Source organism: Schistocerca americana, chromosome 5 (genome assembly GCF_021461395.2).
Source record: "Schistocerca americana isolate TAMUIC-IGC-003095 chromosome 5, iqSchAmer2.1, whole genome shotgun sequence".
NCBI classification, from domain to species: Eukaryota; Metazoa; Arthropoda; class Insecta; order Orthoptera; family Acrididae; genus Schistocerca; species Schistocerca americana.
Window position 1 is genome coordinate 80,219,189 of NC_060123.1, and position 16,970 is coordinate 80,236,158.

At 42.7% G+C, this 16,970-nt stretch overlaps 1 pseudogene; it reads right to left on the bottom strand.

Annotated features, from left to right (window-relative positions):
* Positions 1–14,466: 14,466 nt before the first annotated feature.
* Positions 14,467–14,583, bottom strand: LOC124616797 (annotated as a pseudogene).
* Positions 14,584–16,970: the final 2,387 nt, after the last annotated feature.

A 16,970-nucleotide genomic window follows, 5' to 3' on the forward strand; every position in this document is an offset into this window, starting at 1 on the left:
TGTTTACGTAGGAAAACAACGCAAAATACGTCCTGCGCCGAAAGAGGAAGAAATGGGACGGAACAGATGTAACCAAGGCGAGTTTTGCAGTCAGAGATGGAACGTTGGGGGACATTATCCCTAGGACCTCCCACCCACATCCGATATTCCTATGGTGGAAACATCAGACGTGTCAGCCCCTTTCATCCATCCACCTCAGCCGAACAGTTCCACCTCATCGGCTGTTAGTCTTCACGAGGTACGGCATTACTGCTGTTCCTACGGCAAACAAAGTAAAAACTAACAAAAAATGTAAAGGGGCAGGATATGTTCTGATAACTGGCGCTCCTTACAGGACAATGTTACAAAAGGGTGCTACTCAAGAAAAAGTTTCTACTAATCGTCCCAAATGGTACTCTGCGAAAAATAAACTGAAGATTGAGAAAGAGCGTGAAATCTCATCCAACAAAGTGAAGGTTGAGGGAAATAAAATAAAAGATACAAATGGAAACTCTCGACAAAAGAAAGAAGATAGTTCAGGTGAGTCACAGACTAATGAACTGGTCACGCCACTCGTTGATGACGACTGGAGTGATTTAGACTTCCTTGTGGGAAAACAAACCAGGTATCATGACACAGAGTGTATTGTCTGTGACGGAATCTTTTCTGGAGACGTGCACGTGTAATTTGTAATGGTGGCACACAATGAATGTGCAGGGCTTGGTAGAAACATTCGTATTTGCGACTTTTATCAAGTGAATAGAATTTTTACATTATCTGAGAGCGCTCTTGATAAACTGTTTATAATACTGCCTTTCATAAATAAATTGTTTTTCATTCATGTGATTTTACGGTTTGGGCACAGCTTGGAGATATCAAAATATTTTTTTAAAAATTCTTAAACTGCTAAAATCTTCTAACGACTTTTTGGTAGCCGCACTGGCTGTTAGCAGTTGCTTTATTACAGGATCCTGTACAAAAGGTTTAGCTGCGATTTAACCGCATCCTCAGGTGCATACACCTATGAAAAAATAGAGTATGAATTAGAAGGTATAATAATGGTAAAAATAACGCAGTTAATCAGAAAGACAGGGGGACAGATGCTCACGTAACATAACATTAGTTCTTTAAAATACACGGGCTAGTATTATTGTATGACTATGGCACGGTTACTTTTCTGTATTTAATATGTTCGCCGGCCGAAGTGGCACTGCGGTTAAAGACGCTGCAGTCTGGAACTGCAAAGACCGCTACGGTCGCAGGTTCGAGTCCTGCCTCGGGCATGGATGTTTGTGATGTCCTTAGGTTAGTTAGGTTTAACTAGTTCTAAGTTCTAGGGGACTAATGACCTTAGAAGTTGAGTCCCATAGTGCTCAGAGCCATTTGAACCATTTAATATGTTCCTCTAATGCGTTTTATTGCAACTGTAACCATTTTTGTAGGTAACTCTGAAATCCTAAGATTACTAACCTTTTATCACAGGAAGTTTGTATAGTACTTCTAATATTAGTTTTATCTTACTGGCTCTTATAGCGTGCCCTGTAATTACCCAATAAATATTTGTTATATTAATCACTGTCTTTTTCCTGCTTAATTTTTTTGTGTAACAGTTCTCAGCCTGCAATTGGTATGCAATCGTGTTTCTTCCGTCTCTATCCTTGCACCCTCTAGCGGAGTATTTCCTTAATTTTATATCCAAATATGGGTTCACGTCGTATGGTTTTCGTCAGAGAACTTACTTGAACTCCGTTTTTAGATCCACGGCCGGCCAGAGTGGCCGAGCGGTTCTAGGCGCTACAGTCTGGAGCCGCGCGACCGCTCCGGTCGCAGGTTCGAATCCTGCGTCGGGCATGGATGTGTGTCCTGTCCTTAGGTTAGTTAGGTTTAAGTAGTCCTAAGTTATAGGGGACTGATGAACTTGGATGTTAAGTCCTATAGTGCTCAGAGCCATTTTTGTGCCCATGTCTTTCTGGTTAATTTTCTCGTTGCTACCATTATTATATCTTCTAAGTCATATTATATTTTGTCATCTATGTATATTCCTGAGGATAGGAAACGGATTGTTTATGATCCTGTAATGAAGGAACTGCTACAGCTAGTGCAGCTAGCAAAAATAAAAAAATAAATAAAAGTAAAAAAAAATAAAAAATAAGAAATAGAAAATTTTAATGATCTGTTAGAGCTTTTAAAAAAATATTTCATCATATTTTCCATTCATCTGACTGAGTGTTCTCAATGAAAACTGAACATTCCTTGGACCAGCGCGAATTTAGACCTCACCTCTAAGCTATCACTATGCCAATATTTCTTTTTACAATCCAAAATAAGAAAAAATAGTGAGAGTGTCTTGTATTTCACCTCAATGGTTTAGAGCAGGACACTTCAAATTATTGGCTAATGCAACATTCTTTAATTTATTTTCAGCAGAACGGGAGTAATGCCTTAAAAAGTAAATGGTAGTCCAAATTTGGACCGCTTCCTCTACGTAGGTCCGACTGTTTCTGAAGGACCCAGGGGAAAGAAAACTGTGACGGGCACAACTTAATCCCCGGCTCCTGCGATTAGCCGCCGCCACCAGGGGCCCCGACGACATTTCTCGGGTGCCACGCGGCGGGGGCAGCGGCTTGTTTCATTTGGGCCAGACAGCCCGACAATATGGCGCCCGCCGGCCGAGAAACTTCTGAAAAATTGATGAAACGACAGCGCGTGGCCTCCGCGGTTGGGGCAGACGCGCAGATAAAAGTTTGTGCGGGCAGCAGCTGTTAGGGCGTGGCGTTCTTGCGTGGGTGGCTAGGGGTCGCGGTGGAGAGACTAGGAGGGGTCGGGAGGGGGTGAGACGTAACGTATGAGGAGAACGCCGGGCACGGTGCAGGGGTACGGGGATTCCCCGGCGGCTAATGAATCGCCGACGCGGTCAAACGGCGGAGACAAAAGAAAGACGCGGCGCGCTGCGAGCGCCGCGAAAACTGATAGGAACCGATAAAGCGTAATATGTCTGAGGAGACCTCCGCTCTGTGCGGACAATGAGCTGCCGTCGCGACCTCGTCCACGGCCCGGGTCTTTTGTTTTCACCTAGCGATCCACCACTGCCAGAGTCGAAAAGTTTCAGCATTTATTATGTCTGACAGTCTCGTAAGAAGTTATCTGACTTACCGACAGCAGTGGTCGCGATATTTTTCCGGACTGATGTACACTTGAGAACTCGCGGAGGGTTAGCAGCTTCATATTGCCAACATTTGATCTTAAATTTATGTTCGTATTTGTCAAAATTCCGAGAAAAATCCTGTCGGCTTCTTTCTTTCCTGCCTTTCCAGTGTTAAACGGCGACGGCAGATGTTCGACGACAGAACACCGGGTCACTGCTAGTAAGGTAGGTTTCTTACTCTTAAAACTTGGAGTAAAACTGATATTCCCAACATAATATATAGAAAAGACCTAATCCCTGAATAAGATTGGAGTAACGAGGACTTCCATTAGGTTACTTCTCATTTGCAGATAGGTGTACCACCGCGGTGGGTTTCTCTGTGAGCTCTTCTACTCCAAAACTTTGCTCTACTGTGCGATAGGTCTGTGAAAAAAACGGCGGACAACGCCAGTCAGGGAAAGGTACAAATTTAAACAAAGAGTAGATATTTCTGTTATGGTGCCTGTTCGTGTCTTGTTTGTGGTTCGTCGCATCGCTTGAACTGAAAATATCCTGATATTACAAGTCTTTAAGTACGCAGTTGACACTAATCAGTCCATCGGTATTAATAGTACACCATCTTACAAATATAACGATGAATTTTGAGTCACAGCAATTGCGAAAATTGACGAACTGTTTCTGGATATCACCAAACGAAAGTCTCCAACAAAACGAGTCCCGGAAGCTGCAGGCACAACGATCATATACTCATTTCAGATTTCAATGCATCCGACCTCATTCTGAACTTGAAGAAAGAGAATATGACTAGAAATAGAAGAGTGGCAAGGAACATGAGGGCACAGACGCCGCATGTATCACGTAACCCATTCGTCCTCCAAAAGATCTGCGAACTGGAAGTGCAGTGGACGGAACTTAACTTCCATCACAAGGACTGCATTTCTGTCGCCGAAATTTCCCATCACCTCCACTGGATAGGCAATAGAGACTTCCTAACTTCTCCGATGGTTCAAATGGCTCTAAGCACTGTGGGACTTAACATCTGAGATCATCAGTCCCCTAGAGCTTAGAATTACTTAAACCTAACTAACCTAAGGAAACCACACACATCCATGCTTGAGGAAGGACTCGAACCTCTGACGGTAGAGGCTGCTCAATCTGCGACATGGCGCCTCAAACCACGCGTACAAACGACGCTCTGTACGATAACAGGTACACATTTTATGTACTGCTTAATTGTAAACCTATGTGTCATCTTAGCTTCTGCTTGAAGGAATCATTGGAAACAACAAACGACGGTAAGATAGAGTACACATACTAGTCAGCAGAAAATCAAAAGCTCCAAATTCTCATCACTGGACATGCGTCGTCATTTAGCGAAACATATTTAATGAACCAAGCTAGAAAACTCGATGAATGAATTCATTACACCAAGTGTACTTACACTGTGACGAAAAATTGATAACCAGAAACGTACTGCATCGGTTTCAATTCAGATTCAGGAGAAACGGTGAGGGAGCAGTACTGCTTTTATAATTGCATGAAGTCTTCCAATTTGTAATGTCACTCCTGTCACAAATCCCTTCCTTTTTCTTTTTCTTTCGAACAATGTTTACTGTAATATTTTCGTTTAGGAACACCGCCTCTGTTCTTCTGTCAGTGATCCTGACGCTTGCTGTCGGAAGACGTTGACACTTAGAGAGCACAGGAACAGGGCAGAGCTCTCAGACGTGAGAAAGGACCATTTGCTATTTGAAATATCGAATCGAAACACCTTCAGCCATCTAAATTTTCAGCTGTTATTTTATTTGAGCAGCCATTTTCAGCCATTTTACGCCGTCTTCAGGTCTCCAGGCTGACGTCTGGGAAGAATCCCAGCTCTGGTCCAGTCAAAATAGGCGCCAGCATTAAGTGACTGGTATCCGTAGATTTCTTGTTAACACAGTCAAGTGAGGATCGAAGGGATCGCTGTGTTAAGAAGAAATCTACGGATACGTCAATGAGTGCTGGCTCCTAGTATGACCGGACCAGCACGTCAGTTTCTTCCTACACGTCGGTCCGGGAGGCTGAAGATGGCGTAATGTAGCACTGAAACTGGTTGCTCAAATAAAATAACAACTTGAAATTTAGTCGGGTGAACGTGTTTTGATTCGACATTTTATACTGAATAGCCGGGGTTCCGCAATCATCTGTACAAAGACGAACTTACAGACATTTCCTATCTGGGTCCAGGGATTACGTGTTCTCATTGCATCCTATCAAATGGCTACTAAATCAACCACTAATTTCAAGATTTATTCCTTCGATTCTCATTCGTCGCTCAGCCGGAAGATTGTCCACAGCATCACTGGCCGCCTTCCTAAGACGTGTCGCTACTGCGTACATTGACCATACATGATGCCTGTATGTAAGATTCTTTTAAGCCAACACTAATGCTCCTTTTTCCTTTTCTGATCCAATTATTCTCTTCAAAGCACTTAATTATCAAGACCAGGAAACCCACTGGTCAAACGTCCCACTCAGTAGCAAAGATTAACATCAAACTCATAAAAGCAACATACAAAATTATATGACATGAAACATATTTAAACTTGGAGGAAGTACACTTTTAGAGATGAAATATTTGAAATTATAAACTGTTCATTAGAAGTACTCCTTGGATCTCCAAAAATGCTCTTGTAGTCTCAACATGCCACCAGTATGCAAAACATTGCATCACCTCTTAATACAAAATTGCTAAGCCACAAATACGTTTTTCACACAACAATGAAATAAATGAATGAAATAATTTATAGTATTACCAACCATTTTACCATCCTTTATTCATCGCGAAATGCCCCCTAAAACACCTTTGTAAGTTAAATGCTTCAGCGTAGGGCCCCATGGGAGAAAGTAGGGGGAGAAGGATTTTTTTTCAGTCTACGCTTCTACCCACAAACCTGACTCCCCAAGAAATATTATGCTCCAGACTGACTGATTATACTATTAATTTCTGCAACAGATCCACTGAGTTTTAGATATGTTTCCCTTTACTAATATATGGTTCCTGAAATTAAATAAAGTGAACAATATTTCCTGCTCTTTCCTCAAACCATAGAATACGAATGTAAAGCACCAACATTCAAATGGGAAAAAATGGTCCCAGACTGCTGGATACTTGGAACAGTACTAACATCAACACTTCAGACAGACATCCTGCTTTCGAAGCACCAATGTTAATGTTTCTCGATACCACAAAATGGTGATCAGTCAAACTGGATGGAAGTATCGTGGATAAAATTGCCTTTAAAAGTGAAAGTATCTAACCAAAATTGTTTCCTTTTTAATTAGTGAAAGTATCAAAGATAAGGTTGTTCCAAATTAATTATTCAACAAACCTGCATCTGACTGCGTCTTCGAACTTGTTTCTTGCACTTCTCCATTTTGCCAATAATGAAGCATGTATTTGACTCAGCAATCAAGTATAAGAGAATAATGCCGTTTGTGCAATGGCATTAAGATGGTACTGAAAATTTAACTTTTGGCCCTGATGTTTACTTAAAGAAATTATATATTGCCTTGAATAATGCCAGTTGTGCAATGGCATAAAATTAGTTATTTGAAATAACTTTGATCTGATAACTTTAGTTATACCAAATCCATTTCAAACCATGAACTGCACATATTTATTGCATAGAGGCCTCATTTTCTTTACGTTCTTTCATTGGTGGGTCACTTTACTTTGCTACTCACTTTCATATTCAGTACAAGCAAAGGATGTGGATTATGATTCAGGTTGTTAGATACAAAAACTACCATTTCCAACATTTTTGTAGCACGAGTCACTCTTACAAAAAATTTTACAAAACGCTTACTGTGTCAGACCTTGGACATACAAATCCTAACTCTGAACATTATGTAACAAAAACCAGTTTGGAATCATTCTGTATCTTCTCCCATTAACGTGCTAAAGTTTGCTCAGTCTAAATTGCGCAGCGAGACTCCTATCTTAAAGCTGTCACCACACGTCTGCTTTCTCCGGGCACTTAACTGCGACTTTCGAGTTTTTTACTGCGCGCGCTCGGCTCTCTTAAAGGTCCTCCTACTCAAAGATATTATACTCATTCCACCTTGCGGTGGCAACTATCGACTTTATTTTCTGGATCTACCCTGATCAGACCTTAGCACATACCTTTCATTACCCCCTGGTCTGCTGGACCAGAATTTTGTGGGAGGATTTGCTTTTTGACAAAGTCTGCATTTCTTAGCACATACCTTCCATGGTGTAAGGAGGTTCACCTACTAGAACACAAACTTACTTCATAATTCTCAGACTATAATCACTTTCTCATTGGACACTGTATTTTTCTGTATTTGAAAAAATGAGACATAACCTAAACAAATTTCCATTCAAAGTCCAGCATCACAAAATTTGACCAACTCTCTGCACTGTACCTTTATAATCTTGAACATAACAGTAATAAAGGGACACATGTGTAACTCACTGAATTTCACCAATATAACAAAGCCAATCAAACTAAGCGCATACCAAAGTCTGCCAATAAAGATACAGATACCCGTTAGTTTATTTTCCAAACATGAATGCAGTTGTATCTTCTCATCACAAGCACTGCAATTAAATGAAAGGAGTTGTCATTGAAGAAGCACTTAGGAACCCACAAGAAACAGAAATTCTTTGAGAATAATCCCAATTTGTAATAGACTACTCTGCTACGATAAACATTAAGTGAAAGAAATTTTAGTGTAAAAGCAATCGGGAGAACCCAAATTGTATATCAAGGCAGGGTGCATCAATTTGAAGAGTGTGTGTGTTTTAAAAAGCATACACTACTCCCTTAAGTATTGCTAATCAAATCCTGATATTTTCAAACTACGCAAAATATATAGTTCTAGTGCCGCAAAGGACAGACTTGGTGACGCCATCTGACTCGTGAACTGAACAGAAAATATTCACGCAACGGAAAGAGGTAGGGGCCTACATATTTAGTAACTGTATGTGCAAAATGGGTGAAATGGTCCGAAAATGCAGCAACACGGTGCGTGGAGCAGGGTACCTTATTTTTCAACTAGTCATTTCCCTTGCTTTTCCAGTCGCAAATAGAGCGAGGAAAAAACGACTGTGTAAAAGCCTCCATATGAGTCCTAATTTCTCGAATGTTAAGTTCGTGGTCGTTACATACAATGTATGTTGCCAGCAATAAAATTGTTTGTCAGTCAGCTTCAAATGCCGGTTCTCTGAATTTTTTCAGTAATCTTTCTCGAACAGTACGTCGCCTTAAAACGATGACTCCTCTTTGTACACAACATTCGTTATTAGTCTGATAAAACAGCTGTCTGCAATGCAGCACACGTCAACCTAACTTTTTCAGCATCTGAAACTTAATAGTATTCACAGATGTTCTACTATTAATAACAATTTCCAGTGGCAGCTCATTATTCGAGTGCCTATTAACGAGAGTTCCTGTGAAATGAGCTTAGGTAAGATAACAAAATGGCGCTCGCACAACGTAGCACAATCAAATAAAAACACAGTAGGTGGTAGGGTTCACGACAGAAATGAATGCAAGGGAAATGAATAAGCACTAAATTGTCATCAAACATAAAAAATAATTTTACAGATTCGAGGTGATATTTCAACCTACTATTCCAATACATAGTTTCACAAGTATACGCAACACTGTCTTCACAACAAACAATTACAACTGATTGGAAAATTAAGCTTTATATTTCAGAAGAGGAAAACATCTCTGAATTTACAATATTACGAAGCGAAATAAAGTATACAGGGTGTTCAGAAGTTCCCGACACAAACTTTGTGGATTGTAGAGGGGAGTGATTACATAATACTTTGAACAGGAACACACATCCTGAAAAGTACCGATTCCGTCCCACGACGTTTTGAATTCGGATGTTTAACTGATCCACGTCTGCTTGAGGAATTGAATTAGGCGTGACGCAGTACAATCATCAGCTAACAATTCGAAAGGAAACATAACTAAACATCCATTTATCATTTAAGCACATTTGGTTGTATGAACATCCAATGTTATGTGAATACATTATTCCAGAAGTAATGTACGTACAGAAGTAATGTTTAACTGTTACTACAGTCATATGTGATTAACCGATAACTGTATGTTTAGTTATGTTTCCTTTCGAGTTTTTAACCTAATAATTGCACAGCGTCTAACCTAATTCAGTTTCTCAAGCAGAAGTGGATGAATTAAACATCTGAACTGAAACAATCGTAGAACGTGAACGGTACGTTTCCGGATATGGGTTCCTATTCAACATATTATGTACTCACGCCCCTCTAAAAGTCCAAGAAATTTGTACCGGGAATTTCCTGACATCCCGTATGTATTGCAATAATTAGCATCCGAACTGTAGATATTAGCAACCTATGAGCCCCTGTATCACTGAGCGGAAGTACACAGTCCGAAATGTGCTCACGGAGTGGTCTTCACTAGACAAAGGCAGACTACTCTCTCTCCACGAAAAACTAACTGACTTCAAAGTAAATAAACTGAGCCGGTCTCACGCGGTTCCTTATACGGTGTAGTATTTTCTCAGCAGCATGGACGTAACGTAGAGGAAGATCTGAACATCAGAATACAGCACCGACCAAGCCTAGAACTCCATCACGCAGAATCCGAACAGAGAATGTACCGTAATAACGTATTCCGTTCAAAACTAACAGAACCACCTGACCCAACGCCAGTGGATGAATCCCATTGGTCGAAAACAAAACGGAGTCCGAGAGACTTGAAACTGTCGCAGAGACCGAGCAAAGAGGTACCTAGCTTCTATCGACTGATCGAAACTAGTTAGTCATTATTCGCGATGAGAATTGCGAATGAAAATACTGTGACCCAAAGGAAACAAGATATAATGTGAGGAAATTAAGTTGCTGGGTGATGGGTACCTTTTAGAAAGCTAGAACCTGGTTTGTTAACTTACACAAAACCAGTAACTCCCTCAGTTTTATCAGAGACAGGATAATTTTCATTCCATTTTATGAGAAGCTAGAATTTGACGCATCTCACTGTTTGTCTCGTATCTCTCGAACTACTTATCGTACCAGGGGTGTTCTATAAGTAATGCAACACTTTTTTTCTGGGACAATTTCGATTGAAAAACTGCAAGATTTGCTGTGGGACATTGTCGAATACTCCAGCTCCAGCCCCTACAGTTTCACGAAGATCCGATAGGGGGCGGCACTATACGTAGCTTTCAAAACGGCGTCTGTAACGGAGTTACGTTCCAAACAAACCAATGTCACTGACTTTCTTTTGGCGGAAATCCAGACCATAGCAAATATTCATAGGCACTTGCAGAATGTTAGTTGACACCTGGCAGTAAAGAAAAGCCTGATGAGTCGTTGTGATCGGCGTCTGTCATTATCACAACAAGGTTGAGCTAACCTGTTCGATCTTCCGCGTGCCGGCCTGTCGCACACAGCTACGACTCCTGCACTGGTGGAACGTACGGACATTTCCATTCGAGGTGATCAAGCGTTTACAATCAACGACCTGCTGCTCAACTGGACATCTCTGTTGGAAGTGCTGGGGCACTCGTCCACCCTAGAAGGGCTCACAAAACTTCATCCGACTGTTCTTAAAAAAATGGCTCTGAGCACTATGGGACTTAACATCTGAGGTCATCAGTACCCTAGAACTTGGAACTACTTAAACCTAACTAACCTAAGGACATCACACATCCATGCCCGGGCAGGATTCAAACCTGCGACCGTAGCGGTCGCGCGGTTCCAGACTGAAGCGCATAGGATCGCTCGGCCACACCGGCCGGCGACTGTTCTTCCTCATTGGCCCTACAGCCCGCATCTTGCAACTTCCGACTTCCATATGGTCAGCCCAATGATGGATGCACTCCCTGGAGAGCAGTGCGTCGATGTTGTAGGGTTACTGATGCAGCAGTACTTTGGCTATGACGTCGACTATTGGGGTGGTACCATGCGGGAATACAAATCCTCCCAGTGGGGTGGCGTAAGGCCGTCACATTGAAAGGAGATTATGTTGCAAAATAGTCTTTTACCCAAAAGAGTGAGGAGTAATGATGTGTTTTGGATGCTGAATGAAACTAACCAGACATCAGAAAAAATGTGTTGCATTACTTACAGAACGCTCCTCGTAGAATGATAGAGGTTTCCAGGTACACTGAATGGTATATGTAAATACTGTCTGAAAAATGTATTGCGAATAAAGTTAATAGTAAAGAAGTAATTAATTACAGGATCATGTATGATGCTGAAGTTACATTGTACTAGCGACCCGCGCTCGTCTTCGCACGGGCAGCACAAGTACGTAAGGACAGGCGACTTGTGTGGCCTTGTGATGTTAAATTATAACAAAAAACACCATAAACCGTGCTCGTGAATCAGTTTGTCGTTTAGTGAAAACAGTATCAGAATCCCTACTTTAGTTCCTGAGATTACAATTTGTGCACTCTGAGTTATGTTACCTCAAGACATACAGGCAGTTTCTAACTTTAAAACTTGACTAATTGTGGGAAACCTTTAGGGTAAGATTATACCTCACAATGAGCGGGTTGTGACAACATTTAAAAATCTTTAAATTTTGGCAATAACTAAATGAAATATCGCAAAATCAAATTTTGGTTGCCCGTCGGATAGGCAACCTGAAAGTGGAACAAGGGAGAGTGCGTGACATTTTCAGCCATTTAATAGTACAGATACCTGAAGGGGGCGTAAGACACGGCCACAGAAAATAATGGACTCAATAAAAGAGGTAAACTACAAAGTTGAGGTATCTGTTTGGAATCAGTGTTGTGATATGAGCTGATCTCAGCCCACTTCTTCCAATGTCCCCTTATGACCAATCTCGTGCACCAGCACGTGGCTGACCAGTTGCTTCTGCTAAGAGCTGTAAGGCGCATTTTATGTGGTGTTCCGGCAGATACTTGCAATTTCGTTTTTGCGTTCTGTAGCTGGAGTCAGCTTAAATAATTACAGTTCGCCACGTCTTTCATCCGACGCCCGGTGTCAACAAGAAGTACAAGTTCGTATTCCATTGCGAACTTTCCAATAACTACGCACCCTCCGACTCAGTGTTGCAATATTAATAGTTTTGGCTGGTTTCGTTGTCTAGGGGCTGGCATACGTAGTTGCCGCATTACAGGCCAAATACTGCTGAGTCTACAGTATACAATATGAATATGCACATAAACCGAATGGTCGAAGTTCCTATCACTCGGCAATTGCTAATTTCGAACGTAACATTGAAGTTTACAAATGAAAGACTGAAATTAAATAAAATCTGCAGGTACTATCTTAACAACTTTAAATTAGAACGATAGTAGAAGTACTTTTGAGAATGCGGTACATTTCTGCAAAACACTTATTGGTGTCGATGGTCCAGCAATTAAATAAAATAACAGGGAAAAAATAGATTCCTACGGCACGTAATTACGAAAACAACACAACTCGCTACATATTCACTTCTAAACGCACACTACGTCTTCACTATAGAAGCCACGGAAATCTCACAAGTTCACAAGTCCCCACTCCGAAATATTTCTATCTCTCGCGACCACGCGCAAACCGCTCCACACTCTCCAAGTCTCTTTCTCGTGACTGAGAGTCCGTCGCGCCGTCGCATCCAGCACTTCCCGTGTCCAGTGCCGTACCCTTCCAGAACTGTCACACCCCTTTCGAAACGATCTTTCTCCCTCACTTCCATACAGTCTCACCATTAACGAGCGCTGTGATTGGCTAGAGCGCTCCCTCCATGTCTCCTAGTCAACGCACACTCAGAAACATGATGAAACATTTTCGAAATACTGGATTTACATTTAAATATTTGGAATTAAATAAATATTCCTACGGCTGGACCATAAACACGCTGTAACACACATTATTAAATAGATAAACAATTAAATAAACACATATCAAAAGAAAAGAAGCAAAAGGTAGGCCAGGAGCCTAATGTCTCTGTGCTTTCTATATCAGATATTAACAAAGGCATAGATGAATCAGTATATTTATAAGCATTCTGATAACGTTTTTTCGTGTAACTGTGGAGTACTTCTAGCCTGACGCGATCCATAGTAATCGGCCACTTTGACCTCCAATAACTCATGTACCATTCAAGTTACATGCCTATAATTCATACCAACTTAGGTTTACACTAATAGGTTTCTAAAGAGACGTAGATCGAAGAAATCGGATGAACCGTTTAGATTTTGGAAATTCGTTGCTGGGTGTTGCTTTTATAATTTATCATCAGACACTAAACTTTAAACTAATAAAGATATTGAAAATCTGATTACACCATCAGAATCGTCGTGCAAATAATAGAATTGTACATGTTTCTTTTTGAGTTATCATAATTTATCTGGCTACTATTAATTTCTATACGAACTGTGAAACGTCTGTCATTAAGGTTTCACAAAGTCCGCCATCTTTGACACTCCCAGCATAGACATCTCCTTCATCGACACAGAGCACCGTCCTCGTCACAGCGCAATTCCCAGCCACGCGGTCGGATCATGTGCTGGGGCTACCCCTCTCGTCCGGCTAGCGTTTGGCATCACGTTTGCTGCCGGGCCCCCGGCAGGCCGAGCGGCCGCCCCAACTCCGAACAAATAATATTTCCAGTGCTCCACAACTCGCCCGTTACCTCACACCATTACACATAAAATGATCTTTGAATCTAAATCTTACTGGTCCATTCGACAGGGTGTCCCAAAATTAATCTAATCCGATGTTTGTTAACTGGGACAGTAAAATGCAAAGAATAACCAGTATTCCAGCAGCGGTTCAGTAGCGCTGCATGCTTAGCGGTAGCAGCCAGCGCTAGCCAGGGTAGTGCTGTCACTGCTGAACTACTGGTTATTCTTCCAGTTTTACTGTCCATGTTAACATCCGTCGATAAAACAAACATCGCCCCAGACTAATCTGCAACCACTCTGGATGCGTAAAACTTCACGTTGTTTGTAATGGGCGACGAACCGGAACTCGCCATCGACAATGGGCGTCGCGTGAAAGACGTGGTGAGCACTACTTGAATGGGCTGGTTCCAGCTACACAATGAAAAATCGAAATTGCAGGTATCTGCAGAAAGCCAGAGAAAAATCACATGACGACTCTTACGTAAGCAGCAGCAGCACTCCGTCTTCAGGGCGCAAGTGGCCCATCGGGACCATCTGACCGCCGTGTCATCCTCATTGAGGATGCGGATAGGAGGGGCGTGTGGTCAGCACACCGCGCTCCCGGTCGGTATGATGGTTTTCTTTGACCAGAGCCGCTACTGTTCGGTCCAGGAGCTCCTCAGTTGGCATCACGAGGCTGAGTGCACCCCGAAAAAAGGCAACAGCGCACGGCGGCCCGGATGGTCACCCATCCAAGTGCCGGCCACGCCCGACAGCGCTTAACTTCGGTGATCTGATGGGAACCGGGGTATCCACTGCGGCAAGGCCGTGCCAACTCTTACGAGAGATACCGATTCTATTTATAATGCATGTTATTTGCGTGTGTCGCAGTAAATAACAAAATAGCGTAGTATTTCTGTAACTATCGTGATCTAGTTCGGGTCAAGGTATAGTTTCGTTTCAAATTAATGTAACCGGTCCCTCACAACAAGATTGGCATGGACGTCGACATATTACTCTGAAGTGACAAAATTCATGGGGTGCCTCCTAACACCATGTAAGACCTTCTTTTGCCCGACATAGTGCCAAAACTCGACGTGGCATAGACTCAATAAGTCGGTGGAAGTCCCCTGCAGAAATATTGAGTCATGCTGCCTCTATAGCCGTCCATAATTGCGAAAGTGTTGCGCATGCTGGATTTTGTGCATGAACTGACCACTTGATTATGGCCCATGAATGGTGTATGGGATTCATGTGGGACGATGTGAGAGGCCAAATCATTTACTGGAATTGTTAAGAATTTTCTTCAAACCAATGGCCCTTGACATGGCGCACTGTCATCCACAAAAATTCCATGGTTCTTTGGAACCACGAAGTCCACGAAAGACTGAAAATGATCTCCAAGTACGCGAACATAACCATTTACAGTCAATGACAGGTTTGATAAGGTGACCCAGTAAATTCCATGTAAAGTCAGCCCACATCATTATGGAGCCACCACCAGCTTGCACAGTACCTTGTTGACAACGTTATGATCAGATTATACCAACTGAAATCGGGACTAATCTAACCAGGCCATGGTTTTTCAGTCTTCCAGTGTTTTTCAGTCTTCACGGTCGTCAGCCCAGGAGAGACGCTGCAGGCGATGTCAAGCTGTTAGCAAAGACAGTCGCGTGGGTCTTCCAATGCCATAGACCATTAAAGGCAAATTTCCTCGCAGTGTTCGTTAGTCGAACGTCCGACATTGATTTCTGAGGTTATTCCACGCAGTGTTGCTTGTCTGTCAGCACTGTCTACTCTGCGTAAATGCCGCTGCTCTCGTCCGTTAAGTGAAGGCCGTCAGCTACCGCGTTGCCCATAGTGAGTGGTAATGCCTGAAATTTGACATTCTCGACTCATTCTTGACTCTGTGGATCTCAGAATATTGAATTCCCCAACGATTACCGAAATTCATTTCCCATGGGTCTAACACAAATTACCATTCAGCGTTCAAAGATTGTTTTATTCCCATCATGCGGCTACGGTTCAAATGGCTCTGAGCACTATGGGACTCAACATCTTAGGTCATAAGTCCCCTAGAACTTAGAACTACTTAAACCTAACTAACCTAAGGACATGACACACACCCATGCCCGAGGCAGGATTCGAACCTGCGACCGTAGCACTCCCGCGGTTCCGGACTGCAGCGCCAGAACCGCTAGACCACCGCGGCCGGCTCATGCGGCTATAAACACGTCGTAAATGTCTTCACGTGAGTCACCTCAATACAAATGACAGCTGTGCTATTGCACTGCCCTTTTATACACTGTATACGTGATGCTACGGCCATCTGTATATTTGCATATCTCTGTCCCATGACTTCTGTCACTTCATTTTATGTAGGATAGACGTCGAAATATAGTGTCAAAATGAAGCCATTGGTCAAGCTATTAGTTAGAGACTTTCTGGCAGATTAAAACTGTGTGCCGGACCGAGACTCGAATTCGGGACCTTTGCCTTTCGCGGGCAAGTGCTCTACCAACTGAGCTACCCAAGTACAACTCACGTCCCGTCCTCACAGCTGTACTTCTGCCAGTACCTCGTCTCCTACTTTCCAAGTCTCGCTCCGGCACACAGTTTTAGCCTGCCTGGAAATTTCATATCAGCGCACACTCCACTGCGGAGTGAAAATCTCATTCTTATTTGTCAGAAAATTTCTCTGTTAAACGCAAGGGTTCCTCACGGAAGCGTTAGGTACTGAGACGGAAATAACAGCCTGAAGTGGGTAGTATTAGAAGGAGGATTCCGTGCAAGAGTTGACGGCCGTTAATTCGGAGTCGAGTTAACGGCGACGTTAGCTAGCGGCTTCTTTGATCTCCCTCCCCCATCCAGGCTGGAAGCACGCTGGATCGCGTTACACCACGAGTGGCAGCACTGTTTACCCTTCGGCACGACACGAGGGCACTCCAGTAACAAGAACTAAAATATGGACTGGGCTGCATCGTCTCGTGTTCGGCGATTGAAGTGTGCTCCTAGGCGTCCTGCGCTCCTCTCTGGAGTCCTGCGGGAAGGAGGGCTCTTGCCATCTTGTCACAGGAAACCGGCAGCCCTTCAGTTTAGCGAAAGTCGAGAACTATGCACCCCCCAACTATTTCAAACCCGGCCCGTTTCACACTTCGTAACGTTCCAGCACGGACTATATGTATGTTTGCTAAGCGAAACATTTTTTTCTGAGTTTTTT